This window comes from Cotesia glomerata, unplaced genomic scaffold, assembly GCF_020080835.1.
Source record: "Cotesia glomerata isolate CgM1 unplaced genomic scaffold, MPM_Cglom_v2.3 scaffold_11, whole genome shotgun sequence".
Classification (NCBI taxonomy): Eukaryota; Metazoa; Arthropoda; class Insecta; order Hymenoptera; family Braconidae; genus Cotesia; species Cotesia glomerata.
This window is the reverse complement of record NW_025401443.1, coordinates 953,841-978,570: the sequence shown is the minus strand read 5'-3', so window position 1 is coordinate 978,570 and position 24,730 is coordinate 953,841. Positions and strand designations below refer to the sequence as shown.

The window sequence follows — 24,730 nt, the reverse complement described above, 5'->3', positions numbered from 1 at the left end:
ATATAATCATATATAACTATATACGATTATATATAATTTCCTACGCAATTATATATGCTTATATATATATATATATATATATATATATATATATATATATATATATATATATATACTTATATATACCTATATATAAGTATTTACAACCAAATGTCGACTTATATAAAATTGAACCTAAGTACATACTTGATTAATGTCAGTCTATGTATATTTATATACAAAATCATATATAATCTGATCAGCCTGACTTATAATAACCCATATACACATATATAAGTTATTGTTACATATAACTATACTTAATTATATCGATATATATATATGTATAAGTATATTCAGGCAAAATTGTTTTTTCTCGAGTTGTGATTCGTCCGAAAAAATTTGGGTTACTCAATGACGCGCGCCAAGTACGATAAAAATTTTTTTCTTTAATTTTTAAATTTTCAACAAATTTTTTTTCAATTTTTTCAACATGATGACGGTTTCTTGGTATTTTTTTTGTATTTCACATTTTTTTGTAAAGAATAAAAATTATTGAAACGCGTATTATTTTTTTTCTAAAGTGCGAATGTTATTGAGATGAGTTTTATGAACGTGGACTTGGCGCAATTTTTTACAGTGAAACTGTTTTTGTTCGGATCTTTAATTACATTAAATATACATGTAAAAATTAGATAGTTTCACGAAAGCGAAAAATTTTATGTTTCTTAATTATATCGAAAATACATATTGTTAGAGATAGTGAAAAAAAAAATTCTGTCGAAGTTAGAGCTCTTATAAGTAAACACAAAAAAAATTTTCCAATTGTAATAAAAATCTAACTTTTACCGAATCCGTTTTTCACCATTCCCAACAATATTATCGTTATAAATAAGAAAGAATTATTTTTTATTTTATAATAAACGTAAAAAATAATTTATACTTACAACTCAATAGCCGTTGTTTGCGGGAACTCGTGACACGTGTTGAGTATTTTAGAGGTTATGTAAGTCACTTAATTAACTGATCTTGCGATTTACACTCAAAATTAATAATTTTACTAGTTATTAATAATTAATTATATTCAATAATATTAGTTATTAATAAATAAATAATAAAGTTACTCGAGAATATATTTGATATGAGAGTTACACTGAGATAGTAAAAATGTTTAACTACTACGCTTGAAGCATAAACACTAATAATAGCCAAAAACTGTAGAGGTAACATCCCTACTCCGTGCTAATTACAGGGTGAGAAGTGACACCGGTAGACACATGGAGGGGATAACTTACTAAGTGATAATAATTGATGTGATCGAGCGGGATAGAAAATGATAAAATTATGAAAATGACTATTAAAAAGCAAGGGTTGGTGATGAAAAAGTGCAAATTTAGAGTTGTGTGTATTTTTTGATGCCACATAATGAAAAAAGAAAAAAATTTTATCAAAAAAATAAATAAAAAATTTTTGGGGTGAACACCCCTTATCACTTACAAGGGGAGGATACGACCTTGGGGAAACCGATTTTGATAATCTTTGACGTAGTGGTAGTACACTATGTGGGTATACTACCTCTGAAATACTAAAGTGCAATACTCAAAAATGGCTGAGAAAAACGCACTCAAAGTTTACCCAGCACTATAATATATTAATAGGTAAATAATTGATACATTAAATTATTCTTTAATAAAAAATTTTTCAATTTTAAACTTCATTTCTATAAATTATCTGCGGTGGTACAAACAAATAATAAATCGAAAATTAAATGGAATATTATACATTTTTTTAATTAATTAAAGCAATATTTTATAATTACGTATTATGAGATATTATTACATGATCCTGAGTGATACTTATGATGAAAACATTCAAAACAAAAAGTTTTTCTACACCAAGAACAACAAATAAATGCTGCTTTTTTACAATGACACGGTATTTTTAAACGGTCTAATGAGAAACACCCATCATTGACATTAGTAAAAAAATTTCTTGTGTCACAAAGCCCGCTGGCGAACCAGGCATATTCCATCATGTCTCGAAATATTGGCGCTGACAATTGGTGATGAATAATCGAATGAATTTTTATGCAATCCTCTCGGGAATGAATTTCATAATTCTTGTCTAGAAGTTCAGCGGTACTTTGCAATCGTTTGATAAAATTTTTCACTCGTCTATAAAAATAGACATCACATGGTTGAACTAACGGAGTACATTTTGGAGGTATAACTTTAAATGTGCATGTAGGCATTTTTTTATCATCCTGAAATATTTCATCATATAATTCTGGCTTCACTTGTCCTGTCCACGAGTCAATAATTAAAAGAAATTTATTTTTTTGAACATATGGCATTAAACATTTCTCTAGAAAATTTTTATAGAGAGTAGTTGTCAGTTTTCCTGATTTTGATGATGTGACAATAACATTTTTGTATTTTTTTAAATATTCTTCTACGTTTTTCTTTATTCTTGGCCCAAAATCACCTGTAGGCTCTTGCAAACAAATAAAAACATGTGGTAGTAATTTTCCAGATAATGTTATGCTATATTGTGCAGTATATGAGTGTGACACCTTGGTCATGTCTTGTACTTTTGCAAACACTGTTTTGCTTCCTTTTTCCGTCAGTGTCCTATTAAACATTGATTGGTATTGACATCCTGAAAATATGAATTTTAATAAATCTAATGATTAACTTCGATTAAATTTAATAATGGAATAAAAAATAATTAGTTTACCGTTAGAAAATTTATATACCTGTTTGATCTGTATTAATAACGAAGTCACTATCGAAGTTAGATATCAATTGTTTTGTTTGAATGCGAAACATTTCTGCAGAGGCGATAATTTCTGGCATGGTGTGAACTTCTTTGTCTGTTACAAATTTTGTAATTTTGCGTTGACGAATGTTGTGTCTTTGTTTAAATTTTTTTACCCATGGGTCAGACGCTGTAAATTGAAGATTAGGAAACTGGCTGACTGCAGCTAAAGCCCATTGCTGCAAATTTCGTGTAGTCACTTGTTGATAATTTTGTCTTGCCTCGACGAAGCGGTCATACGTCCAAGAATCAATCACATGATATTTATCAAATTTAGTTCCACCATGTTCAACATCTTTTTCCCATACTTTCAAATGATCCATTCTCTTCAAATGACTACATCCATTTTTTTGTAATGTCTCTTGTTTCCATGAAGGGTGAGCTTTTGCTATGTTTAAAACTTTAATTTTATATTCTAGAGGAATATAATCCATCATTTTTTGTTTTTTTTTTTTCATCTGGAACATAGTCATCAACTGAATTATCTTCTACTGCTTCAAAATTTCCATCTGGTCATTCTTCTTGAGCATGAATCAATTCTTGATCGCTTACGAACTTCTTTTTATTTAACATATCTAACGTATTATCATATAATTCTCTACCAATCAACATAGCATCTTCAGACAGAGTGTCAGAAGATGTTTTTGCAATTAAATCACTTTCAAGAAGTAAACCTTCATAATACACTACTCCATCTTTTAGCCGTTGCTTTGATAAATCACTATGTAAGGATGTATCAGGAGTGTTTTCATCTCCATGAGAAGAACTGGCTTCGCTTGATGACATTTTATAAACTATAAAACAATTTTTAAAGTAAATTTTACTGCACAAATACGTCTGTTCGTGTCGAAATTCAGAAACTAACTGCTATAGTCAAGCTTCTGAAAAAGTGGTGGGACTAACATAGGTTCAAGGACAACAACATGACTATTCTTCCGGTGGGCCAACAGAGCTCGAATCGATGTACAGTTTACAATAACTCGAGGACAAGAATTATTGTACCCTCATACCATATTCGACCCTTCTTATTGTCTGGCGCAGGTATATATTTTTCAGTTAAACTTATAATGAATATGAGAGTTATAAGAATTATTCATGAATTACAAATATCTCATGATATACACCGTAGATAATTTATAGAAATGAAGTTGAAAATAAAAAATATTTTATTAAAGAATAATTTAATGTATCAATTATTTACCTATTAATATATTATAGTGCTGAGTAAACTTTGAGTGCGTTTTTCTCAGCCATTTTTGAGTATTGCACTTTAGTATTTCAGAGGTAGTATACCCACATGGTGTACTATCACTGCGTCAAAGATTATCCAAATCCGTTTCCCCAAGGTCGTATCCTCCCCTTGTTAGAATGTAAGTTTTGTACTTTAGTTTTCCACAAATTAGTTAGTATGAAGTTAGAGAGAGATGGTTTGCTTTTTAATTAGTTCACATAGGCGAAAACGGTATTGAATACGTTAGGCAACTCAAAAACTTTTTTAAAAATATCTCTTAATGGATATAAATATCCAGTTCTCTTTTGTTTATTTACTTTAATGGTACTATTAGAATAACGCTTAAGAGTAGCTTGATTTCTGTACCCTATAAGAAATTCGATAGGAGCAAAATAGAAGCCACTTTGCTCCAAAATTCGCAAACGGTTATGTTCTGTTGAGAATCGATCTATAACATTATTTATTGTTTTAAACATATTTTTAATATCTGAGACTACTATCATGCCATTATTATTAGTTTGGTAACTAGTTTCAAGCTGTTTTTTAATTATTTGAAATTCAGAACCAATTATATCTCTCATTATTTCAAAAAAATTTTGAATTTGGTTCCATGGTTCATTTGTAGATCCGTACAATTAAAATATTGACTCAATAATTTTTTGATGAGTAATCTCTTGTATTTGTACATATTTACAATGATTCGAAGGAGTACAACAATTATTATTTTTTAACATGTTTTTAATAAATTCATGATAATTGTTAAGTTTAAGAAAAAGTATTAAGCTAAATTTAAATCCCTGATAGAAGTATCAAGCGCAGGAACGGTTGTTCGATCTTCAGTATCAATTTTATAAATAGCTTCTTGTAAAAATATCCAAGGATATAAAGATTCTTTGGAATACTCCAAATAAAGCGCAAAATAGCTTTTGAAGCAATAATCAACACATTCAATATTGGAATCAGCTTCATACCGAATGTCAATTATAATTACAAGCCTTTTCTCAATTGAAGTCAACTCTGCTCCGATTAGTACTGGTAGAGGTTGTTCTGTCAGACCATACTTAAGTAATTGATTTTTCCGTTCAACAAGCTTAACACATAATTCATTTTCATTCTGAAACATAATTAAATGTTATGAGGATTTATCATTAATATAAGTTTATTAAATTATATGTGAAAACAATTTAGTAACATTCAGTCTTACTTTAGCATGCAAAAGAAAGTAGTTTTGAACTTCTTCTTTTTTAGGATGCCAAGATCCGTTTTGAGAGACAATTGCTGGAGGGTTTGGCAGCAACAAAGAAATTAGCTTGAAGGTTATAGCACTTCTTGTATCTATATGGGTAAACGCAATACATTAGATCAAATAAGTAATTGACATAATACAGAAAATAGAAAAAATATATTGATACTTGTCTTGATCTTTATCTTTATATTTATTCAACAATGACACAAGAGTTTTAATATCTTTGTGGGCTTTTTTTTTCTACTACAGTATAGTAGAATTTGTTTTACTAAATTATCATAGCTGTTTTCCAAATTCGACGTTTTATGTGGGTACACCACATGAAAATCAATGCCAATCTTTATACATTTAAAAAATGATTAGTATTAAATTTCCGACAGTGGCCAAAAAAACGTAAACTTACCAGTTTTAACCTATTTTTTACGTGAGTTAAAGCAGGAACAGAATTTATGTACTCGGAACTAGATAATGCTTGATTTGAAATTAGATTTTGGATTCGAGTCGCTGACGTTAGAAGAGTATGAGTTGGATTCGAGTCGCTGACATAGAAGAGTAGGTTATATACAATAACTACGGACACAGCATTAACACAGTTAACATAGGAAGATTTATTTCTTTACTCACCTTCAAAAACTGACACAAGTTTCTCAAGATTCCACTCAATTAATTTATTCACAACCCAACCATCCATGACGCTGTTAATATTTAGAAACAAATCAATGCAATTTTCATCACTATTTTGTCACAAAATTGTAAATAAAGAAACTCGTAAGTTTCGGGCTTGGTTATGTGTGGTGGCGCTGAAGGCGGGGTGGATAGTGATAGTCACGATCCGTTTTGCCGTAGTAAGGAAACGGTTTGACATATTCACTATACAGTTGATCGTGGTATTCAGTATTCACAGTTTTGAGCGTAACCGTATTCGTATGATGAATATTACAATACTGTTTTGAGCTAATCACAATACTACGTTCACAATCCACTGGAACGCTACAATAGCAATACTTTTTTCTCTGTGTAGATCATGTAGAGACACGTGTTGTTTTGAATTAAAAAAAAAAAAATTTTTCCCAGTGTTTTTTCATCAAAAAGAAGCTTTTTAGGGGGCGCCGCAAAAAATTTAATTTTTAACGACCACCTTAATTTTCACCTAATAATATATATAGGCTGATTAAAAAAAATCGACTATTTTTTTTTTCTTAATCATATCGACAATGTTGTTGGAAATGATGAAAAAAAAATCCTGTGAAAACCACAGCCCTTAATATTAATATTAAAAACTCTCGCATGATAAACTTCAATAAACCGTAAGATTAACACGGAAAAGCTTATTGTTTTGAGTTTAGAATTTTATAACTCTTCAATGGTTCATTATAAAAGCTAGACCAAATCATTTTCTTGTATGAAATTGAACGCTCTACAAAAAAGCTTTCTTATAATTTTTTGATAAACCGACGCGTTTCGAAGTTATTCAACTTTAAAATATAATTGATAATGTTTTCTCTTTTTTTTCCAATTTTTTGACGAAACTATCAAGTTTTTAAAAAAATTTTGTCAAATTTTTCAGATTTTTTGTCTTCTAAATATTATTTGGTTTCACAGATGCTTTTATTTAACGGTCAAATTTCTAATACTATCGTATCTTAATTTGCCAATAAATTAAAATTATTTTTTTTCAACTAAAAATTATTTTTACTTTTTTTTTCTTAACTTGTAACGGGTTATTCTTCAGCTCTTAAGCACGTCGGATACCAGGGTGGTTTTTAATGAAGAATATATTTATTAAATTAAAAACAATAAGATTAAAATATGTAACGTGGCTGGTGTCGACTGTTCGTAAAGTGAAATAAATTTTTATTATAAAATAAAAATTATCTAAATTTTAATTTAATAATTAATTACGAACTGGGCCGAAAAGACACGCTCGTTACACCCAGAGTGTAACCAACTCGAAGCCGTAGCTTATAAGAGCCGATGCTGCTCCAGATGCCTGTAGCTTTAGATTTTACGGCGGACCATGCCGATAGCTTTCAAAGCTATAAATAGCTAAATTGATTTAATTCGCGATAGGAATATGGTCTAGGGCAATTTGTGGGTGGCGATACTCGTTAAAAGATAGATTCAGCTTCGACACAAAATCAATCTTTGCCGCGTACTGCTTCGCTGATCGCTCAGTATGGAAAAATAGAGCTAAATGGTCGTCAAATACAAATATTGAAAAATACAGCTCAAAGTAAGAACAATACCGCGTCCAATTCTTACCAATATACCACCTGACTTACAACAGGTACTACTACCACTTCGGTGTGCTTTAACGTTGTCCAGCGGTGGTAGATTCCTCGTGGCTGTAGCTGGGCCGGTTACTGGGTCAGGAACAGACGAATAATCGAGGTGACCGACAAACCAGGATCTTCCTCGAACAATGAAACGACGCTTTCCTCAACAAAATGGCTGACTACTCGAGACCTCTTGAGTACACGACATGCCAAGCTAATTTATCTTGTATATGCGTCGTATTATTTAATTAATGTACGACATACTCCTTGTTAACTGATAATCGGAGTCGTATCGTACTATTGTAGATTAAAATGCCGTTATTATTTTATAAACAGTGTAAATTAATAAAATACCGAACATTGTGTTGTAACACGGTAAAAATAATTATTTATATTTTAACAAATATATCAATGACAGAAGTATACATTATAAAGGTTGAATAAAGACTGAATGCACGCGGCTTCTGCGTACATTAATTAGCATTGAAAAGTGGGGAGACATCTAGCTCCACTCTCAAACGATTTTCGTACATTTAGCGATTATCGCCTAATTTCTAATCAGATTTTACATGTTATCTGCTGATGATATTTGCGTCAGGTGGTAAATTGGTGTTTGCCTAATGTGAGCGAACTGGCCACGTTGCAAATAATACTAGTAATTAATTAATTAACTGCCTTGTTAATAACAAAATTTATTTTATTATTTTGAATAATAAATTATAAATATTTAATCTCGTTTAACAAAATAAAATTCAAATTTAATCTTGTTTTATAAAAAAAATAACTAAATAATTAAATATTTATTAAATACAAATTTAATCAATTTAAATAGTAATTAGAATAATTAACAATGACTTTAATAATTATTTAAATCAAGAATCTAAGAGAACTTAAATCTATACTGTCGGTAAATCAGTTTGTCTAGTAATTATTTGTGACGATCGGTAAGCTAATTTTCAAAGCTAATATCCCATATCCTGGTGACTTGCCGTCCCCCAGGAGTCCTAACCTTTACCAAAGTACAAACGGATAGGATCCTTCTTGCACCACCTACACGGTAAAGCTTCACCACAGTACCCTTACATAAGGTCCAAGTACTGGGAATACGGTTAATCACGGATTAATGTGTAGCCAGCGCAACACATTAACCAATAATTAATCGGTTAATTTAATCAAACTTACCTTACTATTATCCCAGCGGACCAGAGCAAGGAAGATTGATTGAATTTTAAATCCAGTGACTTAACACTCACATATAGAATCCCATAAAGGAATGATTTTTCCCGTCATAATTATCGCTTATAAAAGTACGGAATAAGAATCGTCAAGTGAACAGTTCTGTATTTTCGGCGCGCTCTAGCGGTGGGACGGCCCACATGAAAAAGCTATGTATCCTTCATCATATACAAAAAATTATATTTTACATATATAAAAATATATGTGATTATATAAGGACCCATATGCAAAATTTTGCTGTTTCATATATACAATAATGATATATGTAGTATTATGTATTGATGTTATGCTCATAACATATATTTCAATTATATTTTCAGCTACATATGATTAAATATATCGTACATATTATAAATATCTGGTATTATGTATGGTATTTGATAATAAAATAATATATATTGCCATATAATTGAAATTTTCTAAATGAAAGTATACAGTAATAATCTATCTCAACATATATTTCACAAAAAATATATTTATCTATTATACAGTTTTCTATATAAGTAATTTTTATATAATAGTATATTTTATAACATATACTAAGTAATATACGGCACTTATATATTTAAACTTATATTGAATCAAATATATCTTCATTATATTAACAAAACATTTATTATTCCATATATATAATTTTGCCGCTATATATGATCACATATTCCCCATATAACTTTCCATATATGTACAGCCATATATAGTTTTTTTATGCGGGGGGAACTAAAATGATTAGCGCGAGAATTAAGTAATTATGTCCGTTTTAATGTTCATAGTCATAGCGTGTGTTACAAAATTAATTATTAAATTAAACATAAACAATAAATTAATAAAATAGAAAATAATAAAATTAAGTTTCTTCACAAACTTTGTGATATGATAGTAGTTTTATTACAATTCTGAAATTTTTTCCTGGACCCTTAAACCAAAAATTTTCTTTAGGAACAACTCCTAAAAAACTGATGACTGCTCCAAAAATTCCCTATGGTCACTTCTTAGATGGTATTTCTGCTAAGAATTTAAAATTCAAAATATTGATCAATAAATTATTATTTTAAACTCGTCGAAAAGAAAAGTAATAAATGAATTCGAACCAAAATACAAATAAATTTTAAATTGATAAAGAGAAAAGTAAAAAATCTCCATATCTTACAATTCTTTCTCTATCATTTCAAAGTCAATAAATTATTCAATCAGCAACTAACATAAAATATTTGTGAAAAACTTAAATTAATATATATTTTCTTTATCTACTTCCACGCCGACCTGATGATCTATGGGCTAACAAAAATTCATTTCCCTTTTCACTTAACGTTTTGGCTGCTTTCTTGTGAGCAATATCAAATAACTGCTTCAACTTATTCTTAATAACAGTTTTATTTTTGATTTGCGTGGATGATTGTTTTTATTTGCAACTACGCTGCAAACTTTTCTACTTTTTGAACAATCTGAATAACTTATTAATGGCATTTAGAGTTTAACAAGTAGGAATTTGAGCCTTTTTTCATTGTTCTTGAACCTCGGTTCACCGTAAATAGAGGACTTTGTTTACCACCACACTTTTGTACTTTATGATTATAGAAAAATCAAGCTAAATCGTTCTTAAAAATTGGAAGTTTACGTCCAATAATACCAGTTATTGGAAAACCAATTAAGTAAACTTCTTTATCCATTTTTTATAATCGATTTTGTCCATTTAAAAAAGTACTCAGTTACAAAATAATTGAAAGAAGAATAAATATCGGTCCACACATAATTGGACAAATAACACATAAAAAAAGAATTTTAGGATATGAAGTAATCAATTGCAAAAAAATGAATTTAAAATACAAGCCAAAATTATTCACAAAAAACAATGATAAACTATAGCAACAATAAAAGTCCGAATTTGGAGGTTTTAACATCGCGTCACTCACAGTTATCGAGTGGACAATGAGCATTCGTCGCATTTCGTCGAGTCGCGGAACAATGAGCATTACAGTGCGAGGTGGCTAGATACTAAGGGACGACGGGGCGTCCTTGAAGCATTTTTGATGAAATGAATAGTAGTGAGGTTAATTAAGAACAAATAGTACAACCGATGTCTCTTTATTTCGCGCTTCGATCATTTTAACTGTGAAACTATCTTCGATAAATAAGAAAATTATATCAGTACATTTTTATTAAGATAGTAAAATTAATTGCATATATTCAAAATATATAATATTATGAACTTATAAAATTAAATAAATAATAGATAAAGATACAAAATTAAGATACGATAGGATTAATAATTTGACCGTTAAATAAAAGCATCTGTAAAACCAAATAAAATTTAGAATACAAAAAATTTGAAAAATTTGACAGTATTTTTTGATAAATTTGATAGTTTCGTCAAAAAATTGGAGAAAAAAATTAGGAAAACGGTTGACCCTGAAGGCCACCCCTACAACTTCCCACTACTTTCGTAATTAAGCGCTCAAAATTGCACGTATTACAATTTTGAGCTCGAAGAGCTCAGAAATGTAATTTTCGAGTAGTTTTGAGCCCTCCGAGCTCAAAAGTCTGATAAAAGTTTAATAAAACACTATTTTTTAAATTTTCAAACCGCAATAACTTTTGAATAAATGAACCGATTTTCACGCGGTTGGCAGAATTCAACGCAGATTTCCAAATTCTATGATACATTTTTAAACACAAATTGATACTACCGGAAGTTTCGGTGTAATTCGAAAAGAAACACTTCTTCGATTTCTTTTGTCAACGATAACTTACGAACGAATCAACCGATTTTGACCAGATTGGTAGTAATCGACGTGGTTTTTTGATGTTAAGAGCAAATGAGTTTTTGGAATTAATCGGTTGAGCCGTTTAAAAGTTATTAAAAAAAAACCACATTTGGAAAAATTTTATTTCGCAGTTTTTTTAAGATTTCTCAAAATTTATTGATCCGAATCGGTCCAACTCAAATTAAAAATTTAAGTTTAGTAAAACCCTTTCGAATGGCACCAACCGTAATCAAATCGGTCGAGCCGTTCAAAAGTTATGAGAGGTTTACATACATCCACATATACACACACACACACAAACATACATACATACAGATATACAGACACCATCGCGGGAATAGTCAGTGAAGCTTCCTAGGACCTCAAAACCTCGAGATCTGATAAAAACTCGATTTTCGAAAAACGGGGTAAAAACAATAACTTCCCGATTTTTGATAATTTTTAATTTTCTTAGCGCGAAGTTAAAAAGAGAAAATATTATCAATTATATTTTAAAGTTGAATCACTTTGAAACGCGTCGGTTTATCAAAAAATTATAAGAAAGCTTTTTTGAAGAACGTTCAATTTCATACAAGAAAATAATTTGGTCTAGCTTTTTTAATGAACCATTAAAGAGTTATAAAATTCTAAACTCAAAACAACAAGCTTTCCCGTGTTAATCTTACGGCAAATTGAAATTTATCATGCGAGAGTTCTTAATATTAATATTAAGGGCTGTGGCTTTCACAGTATTTTTAACTTCCCGCTAAGAAAATCGAAGATTTTCAAAAATCGGGAAGTTATTGTTTTCACCCCGTTTTGCAAAAATTGAGTTTTCATCAGATCTCGACGTTTTAAGGTCATAGGAAGCTTCCCTGACTACCCCCGCGATGTTGTCACTATGTCTGTATTTATTTATTTATGTGTGTATGTGTGTGTGTGTGGTTTTTTTTTTTTTTTTTTTAAAGGGGGGGGGAATCCTTTTTACGGATTCTAGGCATAGCTGTTTGGCCTGGATATGTGGCGACTCGACGCAGTGTCATACTAAAACTCGACGCTAGCACCCCTACCCACTAAACCCTAAACCCCTTTTCCTCTTTCCCCTAATCCCTCATGGAAACCGCCGTCAGGCATTACTTCGTAAGGGGAGGATCTAGCTAGTTGAGGACACGTGGGTGATGACATTAGCTGGTTTTGAAGATGGGTCATGACCACCTTATATGGCCTACCCCACAGATCTTTGTTCACATCGTTGATGAGCTCCTTCCAGCATTTTCTTTTGCTATCTTTGATGGCTTTGTTCAGGGATCGACGGGTTCTTTTGTACTCTGTGACCAGCTCCGCAGAGTTAGGTCGTCGGTAGCCACGCTGAGATATTCTTCTCTTCTGATGACACTCTTTACGAAGGGCGCTGATGTGGTCGTTCCACCAGTGAACGGAAGGTCTTGTGTTCATGCCATGTCTACGAGACATACTGGCGTCACAAGCCTGGGTCACTCTTTTCATCAGGTCTTTGGTCTTCTCTTCTGCGCAGCCTACGATAATCTGGTCACTATTGAGAGCTACTAACAATGCACTTGGGTCAAGAGTGTTTACCTTCCAACCAATGGTGTTAAGTTGCTTTTTAGGTCTTCTCGGGCTCTGGACGTTCGATATTTCCCAGAGAATCATGTTGTGGTCGCTGGCTGTGTAGATATCCATCACCTTCCAGTTGATATTACCTCTGGTTAGGCTGCTACTGACGAAAGTGAGATCTACAATAGAACTTGCGTCTCCTTTGGTGTAGGTTGGTGTATTGCCACTGTTGCGCAGTACTACATCTAATGTAGAAAAAGCTTCTAGTAGTTCCTTTCCTCGCGCGTTTGTATGCTTGCTGCCCCAGTCTACTGCCCAGGCGTTGAAGTCCCCGGCTATTGCCACTGGGTGGTAATGCTTCGCGTCCTCGGTAAGTCAATCCAGAAATGCGGTGAATTCGACAGTAGAGAGGCTAGGTGGTGCGTAACAGCTATAGAAATGGATGCCCTCTACTGATACTGCTACAAAGCCGGTATTGCTGTTGTCTACTACATTTTGGAAAGGGAGCTTGCCACATGACCACATGACAGCTTTGGATGTGCTTTCAGATTCCCAGGGTTGGGTACTCAGGTGTTCATATGGCTCTGCTATCAGTACCAAGTCAAGCTCTAGTTCTCGCACGGATTGCATGAGCAGGTCATGCGCTGCCTCACATGGGTTGAGATTGAGCTGCAGTATCCTCATGTTTGTTTGTTCGTCAACTTCTGGAGTGCCTCCTGAAATAACGAGCACTTATAAGTACCGGCATGGTGGGCAACATTCTATGCACTTTCAATCTCAGCATATAATGCACATTTGGCTGGATTTTTACAATCAGCAATATTGTGCCCTTCTTGTCCGCACCTGATGCAAAGCTTCGACCGGTCCACCTTGCTTCTGCACTGGGATCCATGATGTCCGAAATGCCAGCATTTAAAGCATTGAATAGGTCTCTTCGTTGCCCTTATTCGGCCATTAACCCAACCAATCCGGATTTTGCTACTTCCATCCAGTAGTTTCTGTGTTGTTGCTGCTGGTAGAATTACTGTGGCGATTTGAGTACCTCTATAGGCCTTACAGATCTTGATTGCCTCTAGTGGTATCTCACAGCCATCTCCAGCTTCCTTTTGTAGGGCACCCTGGATGTCGTTCTTCGTTGTGTCATCATCGACGTCTCGGATCTCAATTACCTCCTGTGGTTCTTTGCAGGTTACTCTTGCGTCTTCTTTCAGTATGTCTGCAATGGTCTTTCTCAATGTTTGGCCTTTGTCGGTGTTCTGCCTTGAAAGAGTTATCAGCATATCTCCAGCATTGGTCTTATGGATCTTCTCTACCGTACTACGGACCTGATCATCAGGAACGTCCTGTTTTATTCGGCGCAGGATCTCGGCATACTTTGCTTTCTCTGTCAGCCGGATGATGAGGACATTCGGTCTGATCCATTTCCGCGGTTTCTTTCGCTTGGGTTCAGATCAGGGTTCCTTTGTCATCTGTTTTGGGAGCACCTCTTTCTTCTGTTGCTTTAGCTCTTTCTTGGACTGAACTTTTTGCCAAACCGACGCATTTTCCTGTTCGTCGCTTCGTACTGCCGCTCCTTGCAGAGGGCTTTTCTTCAAATCCTTTTTCTTCACGACTTGGCTGATTGCTGGGTCAGGAGAAGGTCGATCTTTCCTCTTACCTGACTTGCTGCTGGCTTTACTTTTGTCTTCCGCGACTAATTCACCATCACCTTCGGCTACGGTGTCCATTGCTTCGTCAGTCACGACGACAGCCTGACAGGCTTTCTCCGGTGTAGCATGAGAAATGCGCTGCAATGATGAGCGCCACTTCTCGTCCAGCTTCTCAAACTTTTGAAGGGCGTTAGCTACACCAGTCGTCTTGGCCTTTATCTCTTTGTAAATGTTGACCTTTGGTTGGACGAAATCATTCAACTCACTGATCAGCTTTTCAAGGCGTTTGAGCGCTTGCGAACGCTTCATTTCAGCGCTTGCGTCAATCGCTGCTTGTTGGGCATGCAGCCCGTTTCCACTCTTTTTTGTTTCCTGTAAATTACTCATACTTTTTTTATTTACCAGCGCATCATACGGAGTGGAGCGGGTTGTCATAACTAGGAAAGGGTGTACCCTCGGAGATAGTACTCCTACCCCAGTTCCCTGAGGCCTAGTCGACACTTAGCCAGTCCCGGAATATACGGACGGACTAGATTTGCTCAGAGCGGTGAAGATTCAGATCTCTAGCACTCACTGCGTACTCCCTGATCAAGGCCCGAGGTGGCTGGCTCCTGATCTACTGCTGTAACTTACACCTCGGCAGAGCAAGCTCACATCAGCCGTGGCCTGCGTCATCGAAAACTACGACACAGGTTCCGGACACTCCCAGTGGGTTACAACAGAGAACGATTTTCTTCTTGCTAGGTCAGTTAGTGTGACCAATTCATTAAGGGAAGTTTTGTCCACGGGAGCGTATTTTATTTAGCTCCTACCCTCTGTACCTTATCAACTAAGAGACTCAGTGTCATCCAAGGACAGTGAACGTTCTCCTATCCGCTCGGGGAGACGCACCCGGTAGCAGTATCTCTTCTGCCCCGAGTGTGTGTGTGTGTGACTATGTGACTCGCTTATAACTTTTGAACGACTAAACCGATCGGAATCTACTAAACGGCGTTCTAAAGAGTTCTCTTAAACTTAGATTTCCTGTGAATTTAAATCGATTCGGACCGATAGATTTTGAAAAATTTTGAAAAATCTCAAAAAAAAATAAGAAAAAATTTTTTTTTGAAAGTGGTTTCTTTGAAATAACTTTAAAACGGCTTTATCAATCAACTTTAAAAACTAATTCGCCCTTAAGCTTGAAAAACCACGTCGATCGCCACCAAGCTGGTCGCAATCGGTTGATTCGTTTGAGAGATATCGTGAACGATAGAAAACCGAAAAAAGAGTTTTTTCGGGATTACTCCGAAATTTTCGGTTCGATCAATTTAAACCTGAAAATAACTCATGAGGATGACAAAACTGCGTCGAATGCTGCCAACTACGTGAAAATTGGTTGATCTATTCAAAAGTTATTGCGGTTTGAAAATTCCAAAAATAGTGTTCTGTGAAACTTCTTACAGACTTTTAAGCTGGGAGAGCTCAAATGCATAGAAATATCATTTCTTTGAACTCAGCGAGCTCAAAATATCATATAAATCATATTTTGAGCTTAAAAATCTAAAAATTGTCATAAGTACAATTTTAAGCGCCCAGAAATGGAATTAGCGGGAAGTTGCAGGGATGGCCTTTAGGGTGAATCGTTTTTCTAATTTTTTTTTTCATCATTTCCAACAACATTTTCTATATGATTAAGAAAAAAAAATTAGTCGATTTTTTTGAATCAGCTTAATATATATGGTTTTAGCTGAAACTTTATCATTCTTTTCTACCCTTTGAAAAACATTTTTGAGAATTTTTTCAAATTTTTTGTCTAACCCAAAAAAAGTTTTGAATTTACCAAATAAGTGGCTTTTTTATTTTCAAATAGCCATAACTTTTTTAGACTTTGACCTTTATGGTCTAGAGCGAAGAGCTCAAAAACGTATTAAGTGTAATTTTGAGCGCTCAAATAAGCGGGAAGTTGCAGAGATGGCCTTTAGAATCAACCGTTTTTCTAATTTTTTGTATTTCATTGGAAAAAAATTGTCAAATTTTCTGAAATAATAAAAATTTTTTTTTTTTCAATTAAATAAAAAAAAATATTAAAAAAAAATCGGCCCTGCGCGGGATGAGCGGGAATAGTTATTAAATTGATTGAAGTTTTTTTTGAAAAAAAAAAAATAAAAAAAAAAAGTGGCCAACTTTGAAAAAATAACGATTTTGGTAAAAAAAAACCGATTATTTCATAGAGTTGATTATATTTAATTTTTGTTGAGTATTTTTTCGAAAAGTTCATTCAAAAACAAAATTTTTTAAAAAAAAAAAGGTACCCAAAGGTCTAAAAAAGTTATGGCTATTTGAAAATAAAATAGCCACTTTTTTGGGAAATTCAAAACTTCTTTTGGGTAGGACAAAAAAATTTGAAAAAATTCTCAAAAATGTTTTTCAAAGGGTAGAAAAGAATGATAAAGTTTCAGCTATATCTGAAGGGGTCGAGTTCAAAAGTGGTCGATTTGGCATGGAATACTCTATTTATAATATATCACTATATTATGTATCATTCTTATTTAATTAGGATAACTAATATTGTCTGGAAGTTTAACTTACATTCTTATTATCACTGTGCTTTATTTTTTGTACTATTCAACTAACTTCACGTTATTTACATGTATCGTCACTTCAATACAAACTTCGATATTTCAATTATAATATTTACAACTAAATAAAATATTGACAATTTAATTAATCGATTTAGCATAATTACAATATTAAATTCTGCTATGCAGTTTGTCCTTGTTCTTTGGACAGGCCGAAAACCTGTAACTGCTGGTGTATTACTTGAGTGCCATGTTAAATGCATTGATGGCACTAAGTACAAAGCCAAATTCGGTGATCGTTGGTACGTCGTAAAAATTCTACATAGATCTGGTAAATATGATGAGTTTACATTTATTAATGCATGAGAGTTATAAACTATTGATCATTTACATTCAAGTTCTAATTATATGATTGAATTTTTTTATCGTCTAATAAATTTTTATGACTCTGAACAATTACAAAATACATACATTTTAAGTTAGTCTTGTTCGATCATTTTCTTTTAGAATTAGAACGTTTATTTATTCGAGTCATATTTTATAAACATTCCATTTCTTGCGATGTTTGAAGCTCAACATTGTAATTAAAATTTCATTCTAGAAAACAAATCCTGGATTGACTCATTAGATGTGCTGACAGATGGTTTATTATTTCAACCTATCCCAAGTTTCGAAAATTTGAGTATCAACTCCGATATTCATCATAGTAAAAATAAAAAATCCTGTAAAATGGTTGTTTTCACACACAGTAAAAAATTTTGCGTCATTGCGTCAAAAAACTCAAACACTTTTATGTGTAAATTTAACTGTTAAATCAATTTATTCTGTTAAATCAACACAAAAAAGTGTTAAATATTTAAAATAAAAATTTTTAACACAAAACTTTTTGACGCAATGACGTAAAATTTGTTACTGCGCATTCTACCTTTAAAACTTTCTGCTAAGTACAAATTCAAATTACTTCAAATTTTGCCTATTAAGGTAAGAGCTCCAGTAGCTCTATATATATATATATATATATATATATATATACAAATACATGGAGTGAGCATGTACTGGTACATGAGCAGCTACTGGGGCTTTTACTTTACCACAATTCAGAATTTATTAATTAAGAAAACCTGGTGAATTTGCTGATAAAAAATTTTTTTATACCATTTGAACCAATCAATTTTGAACAACTGGACTAATTTTACGTCCTTTGCAACATTTGATGTATAGTTTTGATATTAAAATCTGACAATATTACAAAAAAAGTTTGGAAAATCCAAATGAGCATGCCTTAACTGATCATATCATACACAAATAATTTAGATTTAATGTTTAGATTACGATTTGTTAACTTTTTTATAAAGACTTCTTTACTCTTTTATTCATTTTTTTTAATTTTCCCGCGAGTAGTGTTATGTCTTCTGTAGGTCGAGCTAAAAAAAATTTTTAACAGATGATAAAACAGTTAGTAATTATACCATCATGTATGTATAGTTTCTGCTTGATTAGTTATTTCAATCCATTTTATGAAAAATAATATATATGGCTGTCGAAATCACAGAAAAGTCACCGAACTGACAGTCGAAAAAAATTAACTGTATTGAAACGGAATTATTGTGACACGCAATTTTCATAAGGGTTTTGGCAAACTCCCTAAGGAATAAAACAAAAAAAAATTAAATCGTGAAAATGATTTTTGACAAAGTTGTAGTGTTATCAAGCCCAGTGCTCCTGTGAATAACAGGCTCTTATTCACTTAATTCGTCAGAAAAACGAGTTTTTCCGGAGAAATCTTATTTAATCGATAAGAAAATTTTTTTAAGGTATTCTGTAGTTATTATTATTTATCTCAATATGCTTTTTATACATAATTTTTTTCGTTTAATTTATGAAAATCACGTTTGAATCGAAATCACGAATTTTAGGTGAAAATAGAGCATACCTACGCGCTTTACGCTTAAGCCATGCAATTGATCGATACAGCAAGTTACAATAAGTTACTTCAGAAAAACATATTTTAAGAAAATATTCCACCACCAATCTTATATCTATTGGTCAAACATTTCATTAGTTATGAAAGGTTTATTCACATATATGAAGTTTCTTATAACTTTGAAATATCGACATCTCATGAAACTAAAGTTTTGAAAAAATATCCTTAACAGGAAGTTAAAATTTAACTCATATTAACATTAGAATAAAACTGATATCTTTTTGGAGTCAAATCATGTTTTGATTAGCGATCGGGCTGAAAGTACGGTTCGTGTTCAAAATAAGAATAAAGATGAGGCAATTCAAAGTGATGTTGTCCAAGTACCTCTTAATCAGAATGAGCCTGTGTTTGATCAAGATAGAAGCCCACACCGCGATGGAATCTTTGATGATCGTGATAGTTCTGTTGAAAATAAGGATTGTGATTATATTCTTGGTAAAAATCCAAATTCTGAAGACCACCGTGATCTTGATCAAAACCGAGATGTCAATCAAGGTTTCAATGATAATAAAGAACTTGATCAAAGAGAAGTACCTGTACAAAACTATCAAGATCAATCTTTAAACAACGAGTAAAATCTTATAGCTAATGTAAGTAGTAACGACGGATCAATTAAAGATGCGGCTTCGGGTTCAAGTAAAAAAAAAAAAAATGACGGTGAAGAAAGACATGGAATGATAAGTATAATTTTTACAATTTTTTGTCAGTACGTCTTCAGACAAAAAAATTAGGAAAATAGTTGACAACTTGACCCTAAAGACCATCCCTGCAACTTCCCGCTCATTCCATACTTGAGCACTCAAAATTGCACGTATTACGTTTTTGAGCTCTTCGAACTCGAAAATATAAATTTCATGTCATTTTGAGCTCTCTGAACTCAAAAGTCTGGCAGCAGTTAAATAAAACACTATTGTTTGGATTTTCAAACCGCAATAACTTTTGAATGAATGAACCGATTTTTACACGGTTGGCGGCGTTTGAGGCAGTTTTTATAGTCTCATAAAGGATCTTTAAGTTAAAATTGATCAAACAAAGAATTTCAAAGTAATTCAGAAAAAAAAAATTAGGAAAATGGTTGACCCTGAAGGTCATCCCTGCAAATGCCCGCTAATTCCATGCTTAGGCGCTTAAAATTGCACCAATGACGTTTTTGAGCTCTTCGAGCGCAAAAATACAATTTATGAGTTATTTTGAGCTCTCCGAGCTCAAAGAGATTGCTTTCCTATGCTTTTGAGCTCTTCAAGCTCAAAAGTCTGATAGAGATTTGATAAAGCACTATTTTTTGAATTTTTAAACCCCAATAACTTTTGAATGAATAAACCAATTTTCACGCAGTTAGCAGGATTCAATGCAGTTTTTCAAGCCTCACGAAGAATTTGAAATTTTCAATTGATCGCGCTAGGAATTTTGAAGTTATTCCGAAAAAACACTTTTTTCGGTTTTCATTCGTTCACAATATCTCTCGAACGAATCAACCGATTTTGACCAGACTGATGGCGATCGAAGTGGTTTTTCAAGGTTAAGAGCTATTAAGTTTTTGGAGTTGAACCATCGAGCCGTTTAAAAGTTATTCCAAAAAAACCACATATGCCTGGAATCCGCAAAAAGGATTCTCGCCTCTGAAAAAAAAAAAAAAAAAAAAACACACACACACATACATACACACACACGCACACACACGCACACATACATACACACACACATACAGACATACGAATATCATCGCAAAAACATTCAGGGAAGCTTCCTTGGACCTCAAAACGTCGAGATCTGATGAGAACTCGATTTTCGAAAAACGGGGTAAAACCTATGACTTCCCGATTTTTGAAAATATTTAATTTTCTTAGCAAGAAGTTAAAAATTTGGAAAACTGTTGACTCTGAAGGCCATCCCTGTAACTTTCCGCGAATTATATGCTTTTGTCCTCAAAATTCCACTTGATGCAACGTTTTTGGGCTCTTCGAGCTTAAAAATGTAAGTTCTTTATTATTTTGAGATCTCTGAGCTTAAAAAGTAGCTGTTCTATATTTTTGTGCTCGAAGAGATCAAAAGTCTAATAAAAGTTTGATGAAACACAATTTTTTTTACTTTCAAATTGCTCTAACTTTTGAATAAATCAACCGATTTTTACGTGGTTGGCGGCAAGTGATGTGATTTTTTAAGCCCTATAAAAAATTCGGAACAAAAAAAATTGATTTAATTAAACATTTCGGAATTATTACAAAAGAACACTTTTTTCAAAAAACTTTCGACAGCGATATATCATGAACTCAGCAACTGATTTTGATGCGCATTGTATCGATCGATACGGATAATTGCGATTGAAAGCTGATTAGTTTTTGTAGTCGATTGGTAAGGCTAATTCGGAGATATTTTAGAAATACGAAAAAAAAAATTTTTTTTTCCAACTTTTTTATCAATCTCTTGAAATCTACTTTTCTGAATCGGTCCCAACTTACAGGAAATTGCAGTTTGGCGAATTCCTTTCGAATGACACCAACCGCAATCAAATCAGTCAAGCTGTTCAAAAGTTATGAGGTTTACTTACCCCCCCCCCCCATACATATATATCCAAATACGATAACAAACCGCCAAAAATAATGATAGGAGACTCCAAAGTCAAATTCAAATCGAGCGTTAGATACTTAGGGGTACACTTCGACGAGGGCCTCAAAGTGAAAAATCACATTAAAACAAGGCGCGCGAAACTAAGTAGGGTATTCGGGCGCATGCGGCGTATTGCGCGGGCAGAATGGGGATTGCGATACCCAGCTTGGAGTGACCGTTGCGATAAGGAGGACTGGAGACATCTTCGAGCACTTCAGCGTCAAGCGCTAATAACGGTAGTTTTCCAATTACAGCACTAGAGCGCATAATGCGGCATTGTGCGCAGCTTCGAGTGTTCCAATAACAGCAACGCTTCACACAGTTGGACACTCAAAAAACCTTTGCTCGCGGATGTGATGCGTAAGTTACCAACGAGTCTACATAAAATTAAAAGTATTTTTTTGTATTGAGTTGGTATAATTAATGTTTATCTTATTATCTATCAAATTTTATTATTTTTGACAGTTGTAAGTGTATTTTATTATTATTGATAAATAATTATTATTGCAATAAAATTAAATATATACAATAAAACAAATTATATTTAACTATTATATTTTTATTTCTAATATTTAATTATGGATGACTAACTTAAACGAATTTATATTCTTTTTATTATTTTATCTTTATAAAATGAAATCGTTTTTTAGATTTTTATATTTGTAAGCATTGTCATGATGTGATTGAGGGTTTTGAATTAGCCGCTTAACATGAATGTTTCCAAAGATTTTAAAGATTTAAATATACAGGTAAACAAATATTTAGATTTTTAGATTGCCAAACTTTCGAATTTTTGTTCAAAACTTGAAGCAATACCAACGCAATCTACTGCTTCATTTCTTAACTAATCTGTTTCAATTAAACATGTGCTAATGCGGCACCGTGCGGCAATGAGTCGCACTGTGCTCTCGTAATTGGAAAACTACCAACAACAACTACTGCCTACAGGACAGTTTCGCTTGAGGGGATTTGCGTAGTCGCGGGGGCAGTGCCCATTCAGCTCGTAATAGACGAACGGTGCGCGCGATACAGCCTCCGTATCGGCAAACAGGCTACCCTTGGAAACGTCACCGTGCAGCCAGATGCGGAGGATCGCCTTGTCACCCTTAGAACTGAAACCATACGTCGGTGGCAAGAACAATGGGATACATCAGAGAACGGCCGCGAAACTAAAGTCTTCTTTCCAGACGTAGCAGAGCGTCTAACAAACAAATGGATCAGCCCTAACTTCTGGCTGACCCAAATCCTAACCAGCCACGGTTGCTTTAGAGAATACCAATACAAGTACGAACATACGAATAGTAGATTCTGCGACGAGTGTAGGAAGAATGGGTTAGGAGAAAGGGTCGACAACGTGGAGCACTTAATGCTTGAATGCCATGAGTACGAGCCTCAACGTGAGGTGCTCAAGGACATATGGGGTGGGAACGCGGAGTGGGCGAGAGTTGCGCGTGCGATTGCCACATCCCAAAGTAACTTCAAGCTTTTAAAAGGTTTCAGTAAAGTAGCAATGTGTTGCAAACTCCAAACCCAGCTAGCTAATGAAAACGCGACTAGGGACGAAACTCAACAGACATCCACCTAGGTAGAGTCGGAGCGCCTAGGCACAAGCAATATGCTCCACACAATTATGAGGACAGTATAAAGCTTTGGATGACTGACGTAGAATAAGCTAGGGAAAATGATCACAAATAACATAAGTGCCCAGGCACCCTACACACGCAAACACTTACACGTAAAATCAGACGTTACACACAACACATCACACAAACAACATGGTCTTCAATCGACTCCGCCTCCCCGTGGTCCCCGCTGGATACTGCTCGTATCCTGCAGGTACATCTCGATGTGCCTACAGGGAATGAGTTGCCAGAGGAGTCGATGAGAGTTGCACACACTTACAATTATACGCAACTCTTGCAGCTGTTCAATGAATGTGTATAAACACAAGAGAACGGCGGTTTTTCCTTGTCCGCGAACTGGGCTGTGTTCTCGTTATGGTGGGAGTAGGATAAATATACGTGCGTGTATAGCTCTTTTGAGCCCAGGAAACGGCCTCTTCGGAGGTAGGCGAAAGCCTCGCCATATATTCTTCATACATATATATATATATATATATATATATATATATATATATATATATATATATATATATATATATATATATATATATATATATATATATATATATATATATATATATATATATATATATATATATATATATATATATATCTTATATATCTCTATCTAATATATAAAATTCTCGTGTCACAGTTTTCGTTGCCATACTGCTCCGAAACGGCTTGACCGATTTTGATGAAATTTTTTGTGCTTATCCGGTATCTATGAGAATCGGCCAACATCTATTTTTCATCCCCCTAAATATTAGGGGTAGTCCACCCCTAAATTTTTTTTTTATTTTTTAGACAAAATTTTTAATTTCTATTTTTTTATGATACAACATACAAAAATACATACAATCCTCAATTTTCACCCTTCTACATCAAGTGTAGTAGTAACGTTGACAATTATTATTTTGCTATCTCAGTGTAACTCAGTGTAACGTAGTAACGTAATTTTCACCCTTCTGCATCAAGTGTAGTAGTAACGTTGACAATTATTATTTTGCTATCTCAGTGTAACTCTCATATTAACCTTTAATCATTCCTATTTTATCAATAATAATTAAATTATCAATTTTGAGTGTATTTTGCACGATTAGTTAATCAAGTAATTTTATAACCTCAAAAGTACTCAACACGTGACACGAGCTTCCAATAACAACGGATTTCGTGTTGTAAGTATACTTATTTTTATTTATATCGAAA

General features: G+C 33.3%; 1 protein-coding gene and 1 long non-coding RNA gene across 2 annotated transcripts in view; both read left to right on the top strand.

Annotated features, from left to right (window-relative positions):
* Nucleotides 1–24,730, top strand: part of LOC123273588 (lachesin-like) — a gene marked incomplete at its 3' end in the record, with an annotated part of 449,749 nt that overhangs the window by 38,321 nt on the left and 386,698 nt on the right. The window lies entirely within an intron of this gene.
* LOC123273620 lies at nt 13,931–15,683 on the top strand. The gene is made up of 3 exons (XR_006511340.1): nt 13,931–14,103; nt 15,033–15,034; nt 15,670–15,683. It is a non-coding gene; the product is annotated as an uncharacterized LOC123273620 (long non-coding RNA).